Raw genomic sequence first — 20,268 nt, 5'->3', positions numbered from 1 at the left:
GTCATATAAGGCCATTTAGCACCATAGAACACCCTACCTTGAGTTTACGGCCGTAAACTCTTGGGAAATGGGTCATTAGGGCAGTAAACCCTCTTGTGAGTTTACTCTTGAGGGGTAAACTCCATATCCTAGCCATATACGTCCCTAGATGTCACCCGGGTCACTCCAAACACTTGATTTGAAGTGTTTTCGCGTCTTGGAGTGTATAATCATATCTAATTAGTGAATTAAAGTCTAATTAGATACATTTTTATATCATTTCATATTACATAGGAACCTCACGCGTTATCAAGCCCCGACCCGATACTTAGCATCCAATCCGACACGTTTCTCGACCGGTGAGTTCATACCCCTACTCTTTTCAAATGTTTTCAGGGGGGGGGGAATACAAGAAAAAGTAAAAAGATATTTTGTACTCATACTTATTGTTTTCAGCTTAAATGTCTATATTTTGTATGTTTTAATATCGAAAATTGTGTTTATGAAATAGTACGAATTACAAAGTTAGCTTTCCAACCAAACATAGAATTCTCGATAAAATGTTACAATCTAAATTATATTTCATAATCTACGAACAATTCATACTAATCATCAATTAGAACTAATACTAATACAAATACGAAAGTACAACTAGGAACAAAAAACGAATACGAAAGTACAACTAGGAACAGAACGAATACGAAAGCACAATTAGGAACATAACGAATACGAAAGTATAACTAGGATTAGAACGAATACGAATACGAATAGTATTAAGATTAGGAATAGCGATACGAATACGACTGCGAATACGAATACGAATACGAATACAAATAGTATTAGGAGTAGGAATAGGGATACGAATACGACTACGAATACGAATACGAATACGAATACGAATTCTAATACGAATACGAATAGTATTAGGAGTAGGTATAGGGATACGAATACAACTACGAATACAAATATGAATGCGAATACGAATACGAATAGGACTACAAATATAAATACAAACACAAAAATAAAATATGAACATGAATATGATGAAGGATAAGAATACGAAAATGAAGGCACACGTCTAGGTACATTCAAGTGTAATATGATTAGGATATCAGAATACCTAGCTAATATGACAAGTATAATAGATAATCAAATCTGCATTGGGATTCAATAACTAAACTTACATTTAGGAAAATATAGGATTTTCCTGGGATAACATTTGTACATAACCAGAAACGTGTAACAACTCAGATAACTAAACTATTAGGAAAATATGGGATTTTCCTGGGGTAACATACAACGTGTAATTGAGTTGGTAACAAATGATAACTAAACCATTTTGCATAAGAAAATATAGGATTTTCTTGGATAACAATCTTTTCGGAAAACCAAAGGAAACTCGTACCTTTTCAGAAAACAAACATCTTATGAACTCACCAGCTTTATGTTGATTTTCAGACTGCTTGTATTCTCAGGTCCATATTAGACAGGTACCCGCGATCTTTTGGAGAAGATGGAGCGTACAGAAGACTCGTCTCTACTTTTGTTCATATGATATATGTATAACACTTGTAATACTTAATTTTGAATAGATGTAAATTCTAATATGTAATGTAATGGTTGTTTACTTGCTTACTATGTACATTGGATTTGATACTCAACGTGGAGTCCGCCCCGAAAATGTTTCCGCCTTCAGTTTTCGGGGTGTGACATACTTCATCCGAAGATTCATACTTATATCAAGATTCGTAGTTTGGTTAGAGTTGTAGCCACCTGAAACCTTTATAAAAGATGCATTTCACTGTTTCTTGGTAAAAAGCTGATCGTAGTTCAATGGGAAACCACACAGACACTTCTTAGTCTCTCTTGACTTTAAAGGAAGAGATCTTTGCCCGGGATCCATTGCTTTATGTTTTTATAAGACATCAGTAATATCCCACATAATTTTGATTTGTTTCTTTATCTTTGGCACACTCTCGCATGAAGATCCTTGTGATTTTCCAAAGTCTGGTTAGTGGTACTTATGACTATTTTTTAAGCTTGCAAAACAGTTGATGACAATAAATGTAAAAGGGCTTATCAGGATTAACTGTGAAAGATGAGAGCCGAATCATTTAGAAAGGGTGAAAATGGCGTAGAAATTTTTCATGGACAAGAATTCAAATAAGAGCATGAAATATGAAACGATGCCTACTTTTCTGCCGCCTGACACACACGCTTGACGTAACAGTTGTCAATCATGCCTTTTTAGACGCCTTTAAAGTAACCGATGCACCCAATCGATGGTTTTATCTCACCTACTACTCTGTATAAAAGGATTTCGACATTTCATTTCTTAATCACTAATCTCAAAAAGAAAACAAATCATCTGGAAATTATATTCTACTATTCATCATCTTCTTCATTAAGTTTCAATGGCACCTTCATTAGAGACACCCTCAATCGTAGAAAACATGGCCTAGTCATCACTCCTCAACCTGAAAGCAAATCAAAACCTGATTCTTGATCTTAATCTGACGAAATATGAAGGGTTTCTCCAACCAATCATCGAGTGCCTCAGGTATTCTCCATTTGTCATAGCGCTTACCAAATCTGAAAGCGTTCCTTTGGTGCATATTTCAAAGGCCTACTCCACTGCTAGCTATAAAAAAGGGGAAGAATTAGTCATGTTTGAAATCCACATTCAAAAAACTTACATCATAGAATCAAGATTATGTCAACTCCTACGACTTCCTTTGTGTCATGACATAATTGACCCTGAAAGTGTCTTGAACTCAACAATTCTAGAGTTGTTCTTTCAGATGGGCTACAAGGAATCGATAAATATATAGTTTCCAAGTTCAAAAAGCCCAACTTGCTGCCGATGTGGAACGGCTTATTCACGTTTCTCTTTTAAAGGTTCTCTGAAAGGGTTACTGGCTTGGACTGTGTGAGCAAGGTATTCATGAAGATGATGTACAACATCTACTGTGGCATCAACTTGGACTACGGTCCGTTCTCTAGGCACAGTTTGTACCAAGCACACTCTCAACCACTCGACACAGTGAAATATCATGTGCTCACTTCTGCTCCATCGTTGTTTAAAGGGCGATCAACAAGTTTGGTATCCCCTATCTGGAAGGTTCGTCTTTGGCTTCTATCTAGATCTTCTACAGAAAGAACATCATTCTCGCTAACAACTCCACATTTACCTTTATCGGTTCTATTCCTAAAGCAATGCTCCATAATATTCTGGCTTCAAGTGAAGTTCTGCAAGCATATCACATTTTGCCTCTCTCAGGCTTTCGCTGCTTGACAGATGAAATGCGAAATGTCCTTGAAGAGGTGGACAAACCCAATAAGGGAGGGAAGAAGAAAGGCACGAAGTTTGGTCTGTTTGAACCAACCCCATTTCCAAAGAAGAGTGGGAAACGAAAGCCTGAAGTTGAACCATTAGCACCAGCTAAAGCTCCTAAGAGGAAGAGAATCAAGAAGATGGCATGTCAACCACGAACTCCAACACCAAGAGATCATGATGATTCACAATCTCAAACGGTTTCGAATGTTCCTATTCAAATGGAGTTTCACAACGAAGAAGATGTTTCTTCTTAACCTAAGGTTTCGGGGCCAGCAGCTACGAATCTTGAGGTATCGACTACAATCCCAACTTCAGTTCCTATTAGTGAAGAATTGTTCCAAGATTTTTTTTCCTTTCTCCAACTGCTACTATTTCAATACCCATTACAATAGCCCCTGGCCCACCAGTTTCATTAGGAGTTTCACAAGACTAAAACCCTTTATTCACTAATTCCACCGCCACCACCACTACATCCACTGTTGATCCTCCAGTAATTATCAATGCATCTGATGTGGGGCCAAGTGCTTCCAGATTCACAGTTGGTCGTACTACTCCATCTATCTCTCCTTTCCACTAGGATAATTCAGACACGATCTTTGGTGGTAATGATGACGACTTTGCAGGATTCACCTACAGTCCATTTAACATTCAGACTGAAAGTGATGACGAAGCTCCCATCACAAGAGGGAAACTCAAGACGATAAATGAAAAACTAGATTTGTTGCTTCAATCATCCAACACTTCATCTACTGAAGATTATTCACAAGCAACAATCAAATAATTCCTTGGGACTCTTACGAAAGAGCATTCCACCAATCTTGAAAAGACGAACAAGGCGGTAGTTGTTTCTGCTTCAGTATGCCACAACACGATCAAAAAAATCGATAAACTAATTACAGATGCTCGTTTGTTTATGGAGAAATTTCAAAGCTCCTTTGATCCAACTCCACGAAGGCTAATGAGTTTATTTCTAGCCTAGGCTCAACTCTTAAAACCGAAAAGGCGAAACATTAACAAGTTTTCACTAGTATTCAAGCTGACCACACTGAATTCAATTCCTCTATTTCCTCGAAGATCACAAAGCTTCTGGAGGACTTAGATACCGAGAGCAAAATAATGGATGCTCTTGCTGTAAAGACTGAAAATGTGAAAGTCTTGACAGTCAAACTAGAGAATGCTGAGAAATGAGTCAATGATTTGCAATCGGAAAAAGAGGTAATGAAAAGTTGTATAGAAGATGTGAATGCACTACTTTCCAACATCATTGACACTGATGACTCGATGATGACGATAACAGTTAAGAAGAGTCTCTCAGAAAAACTCAGGCCAGTGTTTGCAATGTTGAATCTCTTGGAAGGTGTTCCAGAATCAAGCTCCATTCCAAAACAAGGGGGAGAAGAAGTGAAACAATCTAAGAAGTCAAAGGAAAAATTGTCAGTGAAGAAGCAATTATCAACAATAGTGAAGATGAAGAGCCTAATGAAAATGAGCTAAAAAGAAGAAAGGAACATGAAGCTCAGTTGCATGAGCATCAAAGAATAATTCACAAAGCTGAAGAGATAGAAAGAGCTTAATGAGAAGCTCAAGCCACATTGGAAATCCGAAAGCACTTATTTCCAGTATGGACCTTGAAACGAATCCCGAGTGAAGCTGTTGATATGTCGAGTAAGTATTGGTTAGAACCAGTTGTGTCATTCAATCTTCAGAATACACCAGATTCGCAAATGGACCATCTAATTGCTCAGAAAGCCTTCAGGTTTCGCAGCTTTGTGAAAGTTGTGAATGTCCCAACAACTGAAAGCGGTGCCAATCGTTTACTTTTCTCATTCTACCCCAAGCATATGAAGCCACAAGATGTGGAGTGAGAGCAATATTACGGATATGAAGGTCACCGGTCCAATCAAAACTGACAGATTCCCAAATTTGAAGTTTAAGGTTGCGAGTGGTTTGTCCAATCTAATCTACGAATTCACCATCGCTGATTTGTCATGCCTTAACCCTTACGACTGGATCGTGCTTTACAAGTTTTTGCAAAGGGATGGACAGAAGTATGAGCCTGTTAATTTCATACATGCAAGAGGTTAGCAAAATGGACATTGAGATCGTTGCTGTGTTGCGAAGGAAACCAAGTGTCTTTCCTAAGGAAACCCTATAAGTTTTTAAGAAATTTAAGCCTGGGAAGATACAAAAGGATGGATGGTTTGTGGCCTTTCAGATGAAAGAAAGACATGATGCATACTTTCATATGGCTTGCTTCTTTCTTACTGATAAGCATTTTTTCTCCACTTCATGCCTGGAATACATCTTGGACTTCGTCAGCAAGTACAAAGGGAACAACAAGAGCGACAAGAAGTGCTTTTCGGATATTATTCAATGGTATATCCAAGTTTGCAAGGTTCTGCTGAGCGTCATTCCGAAAGTTTTTGAAGTGCAGAAGAGAACCCAGCCGTGAAGGACTATCGCCTAAATCGACGTAAAGGGGGAGATTCTTGAGTATTAAGTCTTGCGTCTTTTGGACCTTTTTATTTAGTATTTTGTATATCCGAGTTGGTCTTGTCCACTCGTGATTATTTATTAGGGTTTTACTATTTAAGGTGCATGCATGCCTTGTGTATTAGGTAATCGTGTCATTGTAAACCCTACACGCCTCTACAATAGCAGTTGTTCATCGAGCTCTTCTGAGGCTGTGATTAATAATCATTCAACATATTCTATTCTTGATTGCTTTTACTTGTTTGAATATAATCAATCATAAGAGATTTCAACTCATCAAAACACAATACAAGAAATTAGAGTATTACTGGTGACAATCGTCGCCACTAAAAGTAGCATTTGTCGCCGCTAATAGTATTAGAGGCTACGCATCGTCTCTAAAACGTCGCTATCAATGCTTTGTCACTGATAATCTAAATGTCGTCGCTAATGCGAGATGTCGCTGCTAATAACTGGGTGACGCCATTAAAGTCTTGTCGCCACTAATAACCAAACGTCGCCACTAAAGGCGTCACCAGTATTGGTATTTTTTTTTTACATTAAAATTGAAAAAAAAAAACTTTATAAAAAGTATAACAACTGTTATGATATTAATTAAGCTAATCCCACATTCTTGCATTCCAAAATATTAATCCAACAATCCGTTTAAAATACTCTTCCAATTTAACATAATATAAAATATCGAAAATACTAGTCTAAAATACTTACACAAACAAAACATACAAAAATCCTACAACTAGCTACTCGTCATCATCGCTCTCGTCGTCACCACCGCTTTCATTTCATTGTGGCAACGAACGAAACCAATCTTCAAGTACAAAACTACATTGCAGATCTTTTAACATTGTTTGAAGCATTTCCAACTACAAATAAAACAACATAGTCTTATAAGTTAAACCAACGTTGTAACATCATATATACAAAATATACATTCCACATAAACTAACAATTACCAAATTACACATATTGCGTATAACATATTATAGCATTGTACTATGACTAACAATTACCAAACTACAAAATACCATTATAACATTGTACTTTTGATAAATTAAAAATTACCAAACTACACATATTGCATGTAATACATTATAGCATTGTACTTTCATAAACGAACAATTACCAAACTACAGAATATCAATATATCCAACTATAACCAAACTAACAATAACGAACATATAAACTATTATCAAACTAACAATTACCAATATTTGAAACTATTACTAAACCAACAACTACCAACATTTGAAATAATTATCAAAATTTAATAGTTTTTTCGCCTGTGATTGTGGCGGTGGTTGTGTCAGTGGTTGTTCCTGATCGTGCATCGACACAACCAAAGAAGGTTTACACCTGATGCCTCTGATGTGGCCTTGTCGAACACTCGATATTCTTTCATAACAATTTTGTGTATGCTTTAGTGTTAAACTGATGGCTTGTGAAGAAGCTTGAGTTTGTTGACTAATCTCAAGCAGTAAAACATTCTGTATTTTCAAAAAACGATAAACATCATAAAAATTAGATTATTAAATACCCCCTGATGATATAAACACTTATATAAAAATACAAATTACATTTACATAGTGTTGCTCGACTGTAGGACTACTAAATACCCCTTGACGATCAGTATTAGCCTTATGAAATGCTTCTATTTGAGTGATGTCCTATTTAACATTAAAAATTAGATTAATTATAATTTAAATAAATAGGTAAATATATCATGCCTTACTTCTTTGAAACATGCATTGATATACGAGCATGATCCCCCTCTGTTTACAACTTGTTTTCTGCAAGGACTCCTTTGTTTGACACCGAACACTTCAGAAATTCAGGCGTTTGAAAATGTTCGACTACTTGTGTCCAATTTTCACGTGACATACCATCGGGGGGGGGGGGGGGGGGTTGGCTAATGCCCTTGGGATATCTCTAAGCCCCCGACATTCTGAAGTTGAGTATGCACTTTATTTTTTCAGCCTCTATAAACTCTTTGTAAAGTCACATCAATGCTCTGCAACAACTGAGAACGCTCGGGATCTAAGTTAACCTTATCCAAATCAAACTTATTATACAAATGCAAAAAAGTTATTTAATTATATATCAATCACAATTAAACTTAAAATATTATCCAAGTTACCTTTAGATGCACGACTGTAACATTCCTTAAAGTGGGGGAAACATTGTCCCAACCAGATACGTTCAAAGGGATGTTCATCCATATATACCTTCAAATCTCACAGGTAAACCAATTACCACGGTTCCAGACATGGGAAAATGTGAGTTCTCTGTCGAAATCCAGATCCATGGGCTTTCCCTTGTTTACCCGTATCAGCTTTGATAGTTGGATGTTTTTTTGCTAGGCCTCTTCTTTTTTAGGAAGCTCAGCTGAAAAATATAATTAAAAATGTTAGTCACAATAGCTTGTAATAAATGTATATAAACAACTAACAAATATATCATAATGATACTTACCATCACGTACGTGTTTTCCACGACCAAAGCCTATTAGAGTTGGTGGATCCCCGACTCCATCACCTCCGTGTCCTAGGCCCATAACATCTGTCATCATGTAGAAGAGTATCGCCCAACCAAACCCCATATGCAGCCTACAAAATTACAATATGAATTAAAAGTTACACATATTGCATATACAAAAGTAATACACTTTCTATTATAGCACCCTACTTTGTTTTTTTTTTATATAACATTATAGTTTCCAAATGGCATACAAATACACTTTCCTTTATAGCATTATACTCTCGAAATTTCTTACAAATACACAAGTTAGGTGATCATACATATACATACACTTATACATATATAAATATAAACATATAGACTTGTACATAATACATATTTATATATAAAAATTAATATATTAATACACTTATACATGCATCTCAATCACAAATGGTAAACAAATATACATATATAAACATATAGACTTATACATACAAATTCATATACACATGGCAAACAAACACACATATATAATCAGACATAATTTTTCTATTTTCACCATATATACATGTATTTATACATACATTACACATATACATACATTATACTTACAAAAACACATACAAATAAATATACACACACATAATATAAAGACACATATAGATATGTTTTAAAGGAACCTAATATGGTGGAGAAGGGTGGTGGTGGCGGTATTCCGGCAGCTTTTTGATTGACAAGTTCTTTCCGGCTAAATTCTGGCAGAAAACAAGAAAACCGGCTAGAGGTTGCAAAAATCTACAAGGGCTGCAACAATACCACTCTTAAATCAGTGGGTGAAGAAAATTTATAAAAAAATAAAAATAAAAAAATAAAAAATAAAAAAAAATAAAAAAAACTCGATGGAGAAGGAGGCAGAAACCACCTGTGGTTGCCGGTTTTACTTCCTCATGGTCGGTATTATGATTCCTCGTCGCCGGTGATATGAGTCTTCGACGGAATGGAGGTTGGGTCGGTGGTGCTGGCAGTCTTGTGGCAAGAACGATGGATGGATGCGATCGATGGTCGAAGGAACTTGAGTCGGTTGGGAGGTTTCACAGAAGACACGGTACACAGAAAGGAAACTGGAGGGGGTTATCTATAAAGGCCTTTAGCGGCGACGCATAGGCATTAGCGGCGATGCATAGGTATTAGCGGCGAACTTGGAGGGAAAAGTCAATGCCTTTTCTTGTTCCGTTACAACCCTAATATTGAAAACAAATCGAACGGATGGGTCTTGTTTGACGCAAATCGCTATTATGTGACCATTAGCAGTGAAGCCTTTAGCGGCGACGCATGACATTAGCAGCGACATTTTGGATTGAACTATTTGGTTCGGATATTTGAATAAAACCGAATTGTCCAATTGGACAATTTGGATTGGACTATTTGGTTCGAATATTTTGATATTTGGATTAGTTTTTAACATAACGGAAATATTATTTTGGATTTAAGATTGGTTTTTGTTTATAAAATAAGAACCGAGTAGTCCAAAAACCAAATAACTATTTATTATTTATTTATTTTTAATATATTTATATTTATTTATTAATTTTTTTCATTTTTTCATATATGTTGAAGAAGTTTCATCAAATAAAAAATGCTAATATGCATTTTATTTCAAAGTTTTTTTTATTTATAAAATATTAAATTATAATATACATTCTTAGCAGTTGTTTATAAATTTTAAATTACAAATAAATAATTTGTTTTTACTTCTTCTATAAAATTGGATAATATTATAATTATATGTTATTTTAAAATGTTTTTGTTTTTAAAAACCGAATTATCAAAACCGATCCAACCGAATTGTAATTGGATCGGATCAGATATCATTTTAATTTAGTTTGGACTATTCGGATCTATGTTTTGTAAAGCGAAATCAATTTGGATTTATTTGATTGGATTGGGTCAAATCGATCTATCCAAACGAACACCCCTATCGCCGCTAATGTCATGGGTCGCCGCTAATGCCTCCATTTCTTGTATAGACAGCCAAGGTTCATCCCTTCATGATACAGTTTGTTTTTCATTTTTCATGTTTTTTAAATCATGTTTTACGATAACCGCATGTTCGTTGCGAAATTTGTTATCAAATAAACATATATTTACTTTTTCATGTTATAAACTTATGACTGTAGTTTCAGTTTTAACAACTTCACTATTAACTATATAACTTTTATATATAATACACAACCAAATTTGACCGAAAAATATTATGAGCCCAGCAGCATCAATCATTCAGTAGAGCATTATTACGAGATAATGAAAGTCCCTTTTTTTTACTTTAATCCTTGGACCCAACACCAAAGTTAGTAGCTTTACCTCTTGCCTTACCCACAACCTTTACTTTTATGGAGGACAACTTTTTCTAATATTGCGACATTCATGATACGAAAACATGTTAGGATACAACCACCAATGCCATGGGTGCAGCTCTTAGGTGTTGGATTGAGGCTTTTTGTGTGTTTGCTTATGCTCCCATAAGAGCATTGTTTATAAAAAGACAAAAGATGATGTCTACATAATCAAGGAAATATATAAAGGAAAAATCTTAGGAAGTGTGACAACGTTTCCAAACTTTCAACTCATTAATATTTTTTTCAAATTGAGAAAAACATATCTTTAGAAATCGTTAAGAAAAAAGTAAAAGTTTGAGTTGCACGAGGCATACCAACAAATAAAAACATAGAAATTCTATTAATTTATTCTTGAAATATATTATATAAAACTCATAATAAAACAAAATAGTATTAAATTTCACTACTAGAAAAAGTCGAATCTAATAATCTAATACTCTTGAAACTACAAATATACTACAAAGGTTGGAACTTAATAATTAATAGAGTGGTGTATTAGATTACATTGTCTAATAGAGTACGACTACAACGACACTAATCTAAAAATGATATCTACTAGACTATGCAATAACTAGTACATATAATAAAGGATCAAATGCAAGAAATAGAAACGTAGTACCATTTTTTTGTTTATTATTAACACCCTACTTTCATTTTCCTGTTAAAACATTGTATTTGAAAACTTTATCCACTCATTGCATTTTCAAAGCCATAATTGGATTACATATTTCAAAGTACAATGTCTTGATAAGAAGAAAATTGGAAGTACAATCACATTCTCAATCTTCTCTTGGTGAAATTTAATGTTTAATGTTTGGTTTAACTTTTTCTGGCATAAGCCTATAAATTTGGATTTTATATTCATAAACATGAGAAAGTACACACAGTTGGAGAAAGTGGATAAGTGAAATCATTATGTAACACTTGTATGTTAGACAGGAGTAGTTACCATCTGGAGGACGATTGAATAATTAAGAAAACTAAACTTGATTTGTAAATGTATTACTAATAATCTAATACTATCATGCTAGTTCCAGAAAGTTAGAATTCTCTAAGTAGCATTTTCCAAGATAAGTTTATGATGGATACACACATAAAAATACAAGAAATGTGCATAAAATAGAATACTTTCAAATGACCACATATGTGATAATTAAATTCTGAAGTCTCAAATCCATAGATTAGTCGACATAGATGATAAAATAGTGCTCATTCCGTAGAACTTTGTTGATCCAAATATATCATCCCTCATTACCAACTACTAACTAAGGAACATAAAGGATCATCGGTTACAATCGGCTCATGCATATGTTGAAACATTAGGTTAATAAATGCATAAGTTCAAGTTTAACCTGATCTTTGTTCGATCTTACAAATAATTCAAAGATTTCTCTGTATCGACTCACTAATAAGAATGTGTTATGAATATGAGTGAAGTGTTGATCAACAGGTCAATGTTACCATTTCAAGCATGAATGTAATAACAAATTAGAGAAGTAACAAAACAGAGAAACTCGAGTCGTTTGAAGGCATGAAGTTAGTGTTGTCGTCAGGATCTATGCAAATCACGGCTTTGGGAAAACGATAGAGTAATTAGTTTTCATGAGTAGCTCGCATTAATGTTTTGGGAAGACGATATGGAAATAGCAGCGGATGACTAGAAATTAGGAAGATGAAAACAATTGAAAATAGCGGGTTAACTTAATTCCCACCTAATTGTAGCAAGAACAAAATTGATATTGAAAACACCACACCAATACTAACGCCTGATAATAAAATGCTATTAATAGAGTAAATGATAATAAAATGATACTATTAATGAGTAAATGAGCTGTATTTATTGTTTATACTAGTTTATAACCTGTGTGAACCACGTTTAGAAATTAATTAAACTTTCTAAGTAAAACTCAAAATTATTAATTAATAATTTTAAATAATTTATTAATTAAAAGATTTTTTTTTAGATATATATATATATATATATATATATATATATATATATATATATATATATATATATAATCGTTGACTCAAATAAATACGTAAAATATATCATCTTATAATTTGTATAAATTTTATTTTATCATAATTTGTATAAATTTTATTTTATTTTTATTCTATATTATTAATTTAATGTACTTAAAATGTGATTTAAATTTTGAAATTTGAATTTGAAATAGAGAATTAATAGATTAATAAATGTCATGATATTAATTACAAGTGTCAATAGATTAACAAGTGTCATAATATTTATTACAATGTTTAACATGATGACACATGATAAAAGAACTACTTTTTTATTAGTATAGGGAGATAAATAAGGTTTTCTATACAACAGTATTTTATTTAAGTGTATTCTATTTGTTGTTTTCTAATACTGAATTTATTAGTAGAAAAGAAAGATGAAATTTGCAAATTATATATTTTTTATTATTTGAGTTTTCACCGCCAAAGCTATAACATGTATTTACTTTTTGTAGCGAGTCAGCTTTCACCACCAAAACCAAGACTGGTCTTCCATGTAGAAGTTTCATATCACAGGATTTTAAGTTGTTGACCTCTTGTTCCTTGAGTAATCTTAGAATTTTTTTATTTGTCACTACTATCTCCTCCCTCAAACCGTGTATATCGTTGAAATTTGACCCAACACTTTTAGCTTCTCTTTTCGCTTTGTCTCTTCGCATTAGAAGGGCTCATGTTTAGGCCCGGGCTAGAATGAGACTCGAGCTGGGATTGGAGTTGGCTTTCTTGAACATTTTGAAAAAGGTTAATTAAATTCAGTTTGCGATTGAAATTGGTTGTGGATTGGGATTTGAATTAGAATTGGAATTCAGAGTCATGATGAAATTGGAATTGAGTTGGGTATCCCATAGCAACATAATAGCAACATAATGGTAAATTGGTGGTGAATAAAGTGACTAGTCCATTTAAGGTCAATAAAATGCTGAACAATATGAGTTATTTCGAGTGGCTCTTTAATTACACATTCCATAGTGTAAAATGGTTACCACTGGTTTGAGGCAAAAGGCGATGACCAAGAGTTTTCATAGTCCTACAAACAATTGTTTTTATCTGTATACCCTACCTACTTTTGTAATTTATAAAAGAGCAATAACAAGATCAGAGGACGTCACTAAACAAACAAGTAAATCAATCAACCACCATGTAACAATACTCAATCATTAAATTTTACTTTTACCCCATCTCCCAACTCGTACGCCTTCATTAACGGTATTGAAATCGTTTCACTACCCGAAAATTTATATTATAAATCAAAAAACATGAAATATGCCGGTCAAACACCTGACCCAAGATCAAAGACTTTGGTTTCCCATTTCCGATTCTAAAATTTTATGATGTGTGCTTAATTTTTTGAGTCTTTGTAAATTCTTATTCATATATGGCTTCATGATTTCTGATTTTGTTTAGTGATTAGCTTCATGAAATTGTAAATACCCCATATTTGGTTTCCAATTTGAGATTAAATTATTTGTATCTCTGATAACGCAAGGATGAGGACCACAGAGGCATTGGGGTATTTCAAAGTTCAGGTTTGGAGGAAATTTACATATTTGTAAATACTGATTGTTAAATATTGATTCTCAATTGTTGCTTTTGTACTCTATTTGTTGTTAATGCAATTTTTTCCCTAGATTACTGATTTTGTGATAGACTAGCTTCAATAAAATTTCTATTTTAATTTTTAGTTATTTTTTGAGTTGTGTTCATCATTCAACTTTTTGATAAAACTATTTCTTTTTCAAGTATACTCCTCAACATTTGATGAGAAAGCTACATATCATTGTAGATGGAAATTGTGATATGGTGTGTGGCAAATTTGTAAGATGCATTTTAAAAACATCATAAAAAAGTTGGTCACCCCATGATGCAGATACATCACCTTTATGAGTAATATTTCACCATTTGAATTATTGTTCTTTCAATATTAGTATTTTTCTTGATTTTAAGAGTAGTTGCTTCAAATTATTCAAGGTTTCTATGATTTTGGAAAAAAGAAGTATAAACAACTAATTACACACTAGAAAAGGAAAATTGGATTGAATAGAGATAATGGATCTTGATTTATGAGATTTGAGTATTGCTAGACTAGTTTTTATGGTGTAATTAGCATATGAGATATGTTACTAATGGTAGCACTTAATCTTATAGTTTTTTTGTATTAACAATGTTTTTTGTTGTGTTCAATTGCAGGTTATGTTGATGTCTCAGACCTCATGGAAGTTCCAGTTCTAATGAGTAATGAGATTGAATATGATGAAATTAATAGTTAGCAATTTAGCAAAATAGAAATCGTGAATCACGTTGTCCAGAACAATAAAATTGTTTAATGTTTTCAAGAAAACATAGTTGTAGTTGTTATTGATAAGAAAATAATAAATAAATAATGTATGGCACTATGTTTAATAATATTATATAGTATGTGTTTCTTGAATTATATTGTACACATATAGGGGCATTTTTAATTAATCTTGCCCATGGCATGAAAAAACAATGGACTGACCCTGGTTGATCTATTTTACTGGACCGAAGGTATCGGGTTTCCTGTTTTTAGGGATTATGTTGTATTTGTAGGGGTGAGCATGGTGCGGTTTGGTGCGGTTTCAATGGCAAACCGAACCACAAACTGCAAGGTGTGGTTTTTGCATTCTTAAAACTGTTGGGTGCGGTTTTCCAATGGTTCGGTTTTGCGGTTTCTAAATTTGATTTCGTTTTGTATCGATGCGGTTTCGGTTTTAAAATGCTTCTAAAATTTGGTGTGGTGTTTTCATGTTTTTTGCTGTATTTAAAAAAAAAACACGATAACAATGTGCGTGCAAGCTTGTAAGGTGCATTTTTTTCACTTTTTGAAACCGTTTATTTGTAAAAGTTTATTTTCAGTTCAAAATAAATTATATAAATCAAAAGTTGTAAGTGACTTTATATACAACGGTTGACTAAGAAAAAAATATATAATTGAATTTTGGTTTACTTGTTATAACTTTATAACACATAGTTAATTAGTGACCTACTCTAAAACCAACTATCAAAGTCCAATGTCCAAATATAATATGTATTAATATTTCTTACTAATTTAAAAAACATGTATATATTATATATAGAATATAAATAAAATTTAATGATTTATTATTTTATAAATCTTCGGTGCGGTTCAGTTTTGATGGACCGGTTTTTTGGTAAAAACTGCATCGACCCATAGACCATCGGTTTTGCAAAAATAAAATCCGCACCATTGGTTTTTGCATCAGTTTCAGTTTGTTTGTTACGGTTTGTTGCGGTTTTGTCGATTTATTTTTAGTTGCTTCGGTTTTTGCTCACCGCTACATATTTGTGTATGATTTTGATGGTAGGGGAAGAAAACAAGACCTATGGCTTGCGATGGATCCTAAGCTTGATGCCCGATCACAATATAGTGATGCTTTTTTGAATGCTTTGGAAGTTTTCAAGCTTAGGAAGAATGGTAGTCTTGCAGGCCACAACCTAAAGCTCCGCCCTACATCACCATCTCCACCACAACCATCGCCTTCCGGAGAAAAGAGAACTCCACCATACGTAGCCAAAATTAGCGCCATTGGCAGAGCGTTAGGACTTATGTTGTTGATTTTAGGTTTCATCATTTTTCCAGCGAGTGAAACGATCTGGCGACAAGTCATCCGATGAGCAAAAATCAAAAGATTTTGGCCTCCTGTCTGATAGGTGTCACCGGTTTACAATTCAGCAGAGAATTTGAAGAAACTCATGTAATCAGGAGAGGAGGCTTTGGTATGGTGTACATAAGGCATGTCGACAACCATACAACAATTGTTGCAATAAAATGACTAAACATGTTATCCAAACAAGGTTTTCATAAATTCCAAACGAAATTTGGATTGATTTCAAAATTATGGCTTGTACAACTTGTGTCTTTAATCGGATACTACGATGAAGAGGGTGAAATGGTACTTGTGTATGATTACATGTCTCATGGGACATTACATGATCATTTATACAAGGGAAACAACCCTAATTTACCATGGAAACGACATTTAGAAATTTGCATTGGTGTAGCGAAAGGGTTGCATTATCTAGACAAAGGTGCAAACCGTGCGAGCTACATAAAGGACCTAACCCTTCACATTTTTGTGCACTCTTTCCCTCAAGAAGACTTAGATGAATTTGGCTATCCCTTCTCGTCTCTCTATATTCATCCTCTTGCTAGCTTTGGTGTGATTCCATTAGAGGCACGACAATTGTGGTGCTTGATTCGAAGAGATCAACAAGAAGGTGTTCATGGTTAATTGGTACAATAACAATGAAGGTATGTAATCCTTAACCCTAATTTGGAATTTTCGAAAATAGTCTAGTGTTCTTAGGGTTTCCTTTTGATGTTCATAGTTATACATTTAATAGAGAAAACATAGATCTTTATTAGGGTTTCATGCACACTTAAGAGTTTAAGTTTTGTTTATTTTGCATAAAACCCATCAGTCGTGAGGTGAAATCAACTAATATTTTGATCAATGAGAATATTGTGACGAAAGTGGCAGATTTGGGTTTGTTAAAGTCAGGGTCGAAAGATAAAGCAGTGGATCATGTTAGTAGAACAGTGAAAGGGACACTTGGGTATATGTATTAACAAATATGTGTATATTGCATTTTATATAGTATTTTATATTTGGTTGTGATCTCTTCCTAGAATAGAGGGATACCAATTCATTGTATTTATACTCAACTGGATTTAATGGAAAAGAAAGGGAAATATGTTTTGTATTATGGTATCAGAGTTGTATACCTAAAACCCTATTTTTCTTATCCCATACAACGCCTATTCTACCGCCATTTACATCCTCTGTTCTCATCATCTTCTTCCGCTATGACGGGAACACCTGCAATTGATGATTCTTCTTCCTCAGTCTCCAAAACACCTTTTCACCCAGCATTCAATTTCAACAACATCAGGAACACCATTCCTGTCATCCTTGAATGAACTGACGGTCACTATGCCTTATTGATGGAACTTTTCAATATTCATGTTTGCACATATAATGTTAAAATCACATAAACCCGATGTTCCACACCACAAATATATCGATGACTCCACTTGGCTTCACTTAGACGCGATTGTCAAACAGTGGATTTATGCCACTATCTATTATAATCGTTGGGAATCAAACATGAAACCGGGTGCATCCGCTCAAAATTTGTGAAACTGACTCCAGGAGATCTACCAAGACAATCGAGCCACATGCATTGTCTACCTCGAAGAACAGTTTAATTATACTCTACCTAAAACCATTTATAAATATATGGCGTTCAACTGCAGTCGGGTACTTGAAGTAACGGTTATCACATTTTTCACATGCACATCTGATTTTACCATTACTATCAAGGTGCGACTTGGACTTCTCGATAAAAGCTTTGAGTCCTGCTTGGAACTCGGGATAGTTTCGATATGGATTAGTAGTCCAGCTTTTATCATTAGGCATGATGTTGCTGAAACATAATTTTGGGTTTAGAGTTTAGTATACAGAATTACCATTGTTTTTTTTTTCCAATCCACATTTTTTTTACATCTAAAATAATACAAAAATTAAGTAATAAAAAATAAAAAAAGTAAATTAAAAATTTTTATTTCTGCATTTTTTAATTAATTTTAATTAAAATTACTTGTAAAATTTTAAACAATTTTATAATAGACATTATGTTGTTGTGCTGTTCTTTTTTACCGTCGAGATTAAAATATAATAAGTTTTTAAACAATTTTATAACTTTTTTTGTGTGTTTTTTTCCAATTATAACAATAATTTTTTTTTTTCAATTATAGCATCCTTTAACCTATTTTATGGTAACCGATTATTATTGGTTATAGAAATATAATCTTATGAATTAATTTGAAGATTATAAGTTAACTATATAACTTATTGGTTAATTAATTTGGAGTTAGCTTGGGTAAAAACTAGAAACTTTTTAGTTTTTGTATATAAGTTTTTAAACAATTTTATAATTTTTTTTGTGTTTTTTTTTTTTTTAAATTATAACAATAATTTTTTTTTTATTTTTTTTCAATTATAGCATCCTACTTATACCAAAACCACATAGTTTTACATAATACATAAGAAGATGAAATTCACATACTTTTACATACATATACCACATATACACCAAATACAAATACATACACATACACACAAAATAACATCCTACTTAAACCAAATACACATAATTTCACATATATACATAATAACATCCTCTTTATACCAAATACAAAACTTTCACAATCATATATCACATTTACAACAAACATACATACATTCACATACACACAATAACATTCTACTTATAACAAATACATATAATTTCTACCAAATACTAATATACCACATATACATGAAACACACATACATTGGAATATATATACCAAATTCACATATATTCAAACAAATACGAAATATACAATCTAATTTTCACATATGACAATTTTCACATAATTTCACATATAAATACAAAATTCACAAAAAAAAAGTAATAATAGAACCTGTAGTGGCGGAAATCAACGGATATGTAGCCGGAAAAACTAGTCTTCATCCGAAATTACCCTCACCAGAAAAACTGAACAACACCACCAAAATCACTGAAATTGAACAATGTATTGCAATTTAGTCATCAAAATCAACTTTTAATAATCATCAAATGTCCCTAAAGGCTAAACTACAACTGGAAGCTATACAACTAATTGCAATTCAATAACCACAAACAAAAAATTAAATAACTTGCTTTTAATCCAAAACAACACCACCAAAAACAAGAATATGAACAATTTATTATCATTCAATCACTAGATAAAGCTACAAATCGAAATTAACATACAAAATAAAAATGAAATCTCCAAATAAACTTACCTTTCTTCAAGAAATGGAGGTAGAAATTGGTCCCAAAGGCTTTAACCACACCTAAAGATACTTGCTTGGAACAATGTGGGGAGGAATTTGCTTGGAAGAAGCAAATTAAAGAGGAAATCGGCGAAATGGTGAAGGAAATTGGAAGCAAACAGAAAGGAAAATGAAGAAAGGAGGGTTCTGCGTGCGTTTTTTTTTTATCTGCGAGAGGCAATAGCGGCGACACCAGACCCTTTACCGGCAACAAACTGGAGGGAAGGGTACTACGTCATTTTCAGTGAACTATTAGCGACGACTTTTTTTAACCTTTAGCGGCGACATCTGTGTCGCCGGTATTAGGTTAGACAGGATAAGACACCCCACCCGTTGGATTGGATATCTCATCGAACGGTTGAGATGCAACAGAGGGGGAAAGTGCGGATTCGGGTGACAACCCTTTAGCGGCCGCACTATTACCGGCGACTTTATCTAAAGTCGCCGGTAAAGCCTCTTGTCGCCGGTAATAGTGTCGCCGCTAAAAAGTATATTTCTTGTAGTGTTAATATTTTTTTCAAATTGAGAAAAACATATCTTTAGAAATCGTTAAGAAAAAAGTAAAAGCTTGAGTTGCACGAGGCATACCTACAAATAAAAACATAGAAATTCTATTAATTTATTCTTGAAATATTATATAAAACTCATAATAAAATATAGTAGTATTAAATTTCACTAC

The sequence above is a fragment of the Lactuca sativa genome, chromosome 4 (assembly GCF_002870075.4).
Source record: "Lactuca sativa cultivar Salinas chromosome 4, Lsat_Salinas_v11, whole genome shotgun sequence".
Taxonomy (NCBI): domain Eukaryota; kingdom Viridiplantae; phylum Streptophyta; class Magnoliopsida; order Asterales; family Asteraceae; genus Lactuca; species Lactuca sativa.
The sequence above is the reverse complement of the archived record's forward strand: the minus strand, read 5'-3'. Positions refer to the sequence as shown.